Below are 4,891 nucleotides of genomic sequence, written 5' to 3'. Positions count from 1 at the left end.
CTCACCGGCTCCACCGATTCTTTGGGTAGACTTGATTGATTTGGTGTCTTTTGAATGAAGTATATGTATGTTATAATTTGAATTGTTCAATTAGATAAACTATAATATTTGTAGTTCAATTGTTGGATATGCTGCATTTCAACTATTCAAATAATTGTTGGTGAAATACCATGCAATTGTTTGAAATATGTATGTCACAAAGGATGGAATAATTAGTTTAAAAAATAGAGAGTTAAATATAGAAGTTCGGTTAGGTTCCAGCCACATTTTAACGCCTTATATTTCAGGCATTAAAGTTTGACAGATCATTTGAGGAGTTACAGGATAAGGGTTTGGTTAGAGACGGCCTAAGCAGATGATGAGCTATAAGAAAACAAAAGAATAAGACACTGGAAAATCTCAAAAAAGATGAAACATCCAACCATTCATTAGATAAACCATACTCTCATTAGAGAGCTTCGTTGCCTAATGATGTTCATGCGGATGCACAAAGGATCTGAAGGATCCGAAAGCCATACATGTATCCCTTCACAAAGAGAGGCACAACTAGACTGCCCACAGTGTTAATTACAACCGCTATGACGAACTCATCTTGCTGCAGTTCCTCACTCAAGCCGGACAGCCAAGCCTTTCCCACCGGCGTTATTTAAGCAATCAGAGCTTCACAAACTCCAGAATAAACAAGAGTCCAGATACTTCTTCCCATATATTGCACTCAAGCAACGAGTATTGCCAGGAATCAAGTTGCACCTTGCATATCTACACAAGATGACAAAGATTTTGCTAAAACAGAAGTGACACAAAGATGCATCTTCAATCCATCATATAGGGTGCAGTGCAGTAGTTAGAAAAGAGAGGACAATTCCAAGTTTAAGGTACTGAGCTATCTCACAGAGCCGTTTGGTTCATCCAACCACAGCTGTATAAGCACTAAGAGCGGTAAGGGGAGCATTCACTGCAGATAATTTTACTACCGCTGAAAGCATGCAATGTCTTCGTCACAATGAAACAGTGCAAAATGAGAACTGAAACCATAGGCTTAACATGATAGTCGGCTTCGAGTAATTGACTCACAACAAAGGTAGAGTGCATTAATTCATTAGTCAAACGGCATAGTAACCACAAGATACAACTGAGCACCTTATATATAACCTAGTACAGTACACTGGCAAAAGAACACGCCAGATGATCAGTTGATGCAACCAAGCAAAGTCCTGAGACGATGGACCTTGTCAATGTGCACCACGAATCCACAGACCTAAGGATGATCTTGTCAATGCGCACCACAGGATCAAGAGACCCAAGGATGAGAATCATGTCGACGGGCAATTTTGGCTGCCGTGCATTAACCCTGAAGAGGAGACAAATAGAAACAAGCTCAAGTCAGTATAAAAAAGAATGAGAACAGACGGGAGACTCCCCCTGTATTATTCTTATATGCCGCCAAATAAAACACAATATGATGAGAGCAGAAAGAAACCCGAAGGCCAATGAAAAATTAAGATGGGACAACAAACTTTAGGTTATCTGGGAACTGTATTTTTGCTACTGAATACAGATGCAAAACCAGAAATAAAATGGAATACACGCTGACAGCAGAAAGAAATAGGAAAATAATTGCTGAATAAAGTTTAAATCGAACTAAAATTTGTACCAAACCCCAATGCCGATGAATTCAGATGGGATAACCTAAATAAGAAACTCAAATGCAGGTGCAAAATAAAAGGGCAAGATCAATGAAGAAGATTGTGCAATGCAAAAGAGCAATTTAGGTAAGTGAGTAAAAATACTTAATTTTTATTATCATCCAATCCACCATTCAGTTTCAGTTTCTAAAAAAAACATGAGCATCTGAGCACACAAATTTGGCAGAAATATAAAATGTTTAATTAGCTAATAAATTATACGTGCACAACCAAACTATATAATTGGCATGTCAACTCCACATATTCGACCAGTCAGATCTTACACAACGATTAACAGTTACTTCCTCCGTCTCCTAAAATGACTATAATTTTGTCTCATTTCAATCGGTGCAAAATTTGAACAAACTTATATAAGAAAAATTATCAGCAACTACAATACAAAATTAGTATCACTATGGCCTTTTTACAAACTTGGTCAAACTATGCACCGTTTGTCTTAGGAGAAAATTTATAAGCCTTCTTTTCGGAAACGGAGGGAATATATCTGTGTTTCATTAGGAAGATATTAATAATGCATGCCAAATATATCTCACCAGAGCTGTGATAAACATCACATTCCACAGAGGACCATGCCTTGAAGATGTTGTCTATCTTTGCGCATCCATCATTACTTGCCGAGGTCTCCTCGGACAGCTTGACAATCATTCTTTTTAGTGTCGGTGCACATCCAAGTATCAATTCCAATAAATCAAACTCATGATCTGCTCCGTCGAATTCATTGAACTCCACTTCTTCGAGAGCATCCAAGGATATAGTCTGGGACCTCCAGTTTGACTCACAAGGACAGTATGGCGGGCATACTTCTTTGAACTAAAACAAAAAATGTACATATATGAATAACCACACAAATACACAATGTACTATTGGGTATATAATCAGACCTGAGAATTACCGTTGATCTCTCTAGGACGACCTTAAGCCTCCGTGTAGCAGTACGAATTCGATTCATTCTAAGAAGATGAAACACTAACGCTCCAAAAGCATGCCCCCTCGCTGTGAGATGAAGCTCTAAACCAGAGAAAGCAGCAACCATATGTTTCTCGATCTCCTGCTTAAAGTGGCCTGCCTGAGCGCGAAAAAAGCCAGAGAACTGAAAAAACAATTTGCCACGATAGATAGATATCATTCACAAAATTAGTTTAGTCAGAGCTTGGAGCAGATTGAACAGTAAAAGGGACGCACCGCACAAGCATAAATGCACAGCGACGATGGCTCTCCTTGTCTTTCTGCCGATTGTAGCTGCACCTTGTTGAGGCCCCAAAGACCAAACACAATACGCGGTCCAAAGTATAGGCAGTGCCACGAGACCTTCTCCACCATTGGTGCCAAGACGGAGATGCTGAGGTCCACCGCCGTCAATGAGATGGCCAACTGCTTAAGCGCGGGAGCAACGATGTCGACATGTCGTGTCACACTGGTCTCACAGCAGACGACAAGCTCCTGGAGCGACGGCGAGTTGACCCTAATGTCGCTGGCCGTGCTGAGGCGGAGCGTGCGCAAGCGCGGGCACCAGGAGAGCAAGGCGTCGAGGTCGGTACTGCAACGCGCCAGGGACAGCGTCTCGACTCTCGAGTGCGGGGAAATCGGCACCGGCCGGCACGGCCAGGGTGATGGGGGAAAGGTCCAGCGCGATGGAGGTGGCGCGCTGGAAGCAAGGCAGATCGACAGCGAGTGTACGGTCGATTAAGCCGGAGGGGAGGCGGAAGTCGAGCTTCTCCGGATCGAGCCGCGCGGCGGCGCGGAGCAGCGAGTTGATGGGGACGCCGGCGGCGGCGCTGTCTGTCCAGTGCTCCGTGGGGACGGGTCCACGCTGCTGCTTGATGGAAACCGCAGGCGGAGTGACACGGCCGAGCGCCTCCTCGAGCGAGGGGAGGGCCACGCCGCGGAAGACGATCTGGCGGAGGCCGGCCCAGAGGCCGAGCCACCGGCGGGGGAGGACTCCGGTGCAGGGGAGGCGGGCGAGGACGAGGAGGGGCAGCTCGTCGGGGAGGGCGCTGATGAGGTCCGCTCCGTCGCCTGGGCCATCTGGCTCCTGGGCGGAACTCCGGCGAGGCCCCGAGCTCGCCTCCATGGACGCCCGGATCTCACCTCTCCGACGGGACGGAACGACAAAACCCTAGAATTGTGCTACCAGGTGGGGACTGAAACTGATGCTGTGGACTGGCGGACGACCACTACTCTGAGCCAGTACGAGGGTTCCACCAACATTCCACTTAGGGAAAGCCTTGTAATCGGCGGACCGGCTCAGTATTGCGCCGGACACAGGCTTCGATCGGCTCTACTAGTAGCTTCTACGCACGCACCGCTTCCTTATCTTTTTGCCTTATTTCTTCCGTCTCTCACAACCATTCGTTTCTCCTCTTATCTACTCCTTCTCATCTCATCTCTTAACTAAACTATCCCGTGAGCTGTTCCGGCCACCGCCGCCGATTCATGGCCACGCGCGCACCCTCCTCCCTCTGGCCTCAGATCCATGGCGTAGTTCATCCCAAGGCGCGTACCGCCTGGCATCGGACCGCCCAAAGACCAAGCACTGTTTCCAGGCACCTCTGGCGAGAGGAGTTGATGTGAGGGGCTCGCCGGCGTCGCGGGCCAGGGCTACCAGCAGCCACCGCGTACGCCGTGTCTCAGACGACCCCAGCCACTGCAGCGCGTGCTGGAACCACGCATCATTTTTGCTGGAACCAGCACCGCGGGGAGCTGCAACCGACCGCACCGCAGCTCCGGCGCTCGTGGGTTCGAGCTTAGCCCTTGCCGGATGCAGCTTGGCCCCCTGCCGGTTGCAGCTCCTCCACAAGCCGGTTCTAACTCCAGCATCGAGCATTGCTATGTGCTACAGAGTTGTGCTGCGACGGGCAGCTAGCGGTGCTGGAACCGGTGTCTATCGGTGCTGGAAACGGTGCATATATAAGCTGGAACTAGCATCGCGTTTTGCTACTACTATCTTGGTTTTGCTGACCAACTGAATTTTGCTACCACCGCCTTCAATTTTTGCTGGAACCAGCAATCTTTTTGTTACCACTATCTTTTGTTTTGCTGGAACTAGACCCAATCTTGCTTTCATCGCCTTCGATTTTTGCTGGAACCAGCAATATTTTTTGCTACCACTATCTTTTGTTTTTCTTGGAACCAGCCCCAATTTTGCTTCAACCGCCATCGACTTTTGCTGGAACCAACAATCCGTT

The 4,891-nt window shown here is 47.3% G+C and overlaps 1 pseudogene; it reads right to left on the bottom strand.

Annotated features, from left to right (window-relative positions):
• Positions 1–441: 441 nt before the first annotated feature.
• On the bottom strand, positions 442–3,777 carry LOC109735356 (uncharacterized; annotated as a pseudogene).
• Between the last annotated feature and the right edge of the window lie 1,114 nt (positions 3,778–4,891).

The sequence above is a fragment of the Aegilops tauschii genome, chromosome 7, assembly GCF_002575655.3.
Source record: "Aegilops tauschii subsp. strangulata cultivar AL8/78 chromosome 7, Aet v6.0, whole genome shotgun sequence".
Classification (NCBI taxonomy): domain Eukaryota; kingdom Viridiplantae; phylum Streptophyta; class Magnoliopsida; order Poales; family Poaceae; genus Aegilops; species Aegilops tauschii.
This window is presented reverse-complemented; position numbering and strand designations above follow the sequence as displayed.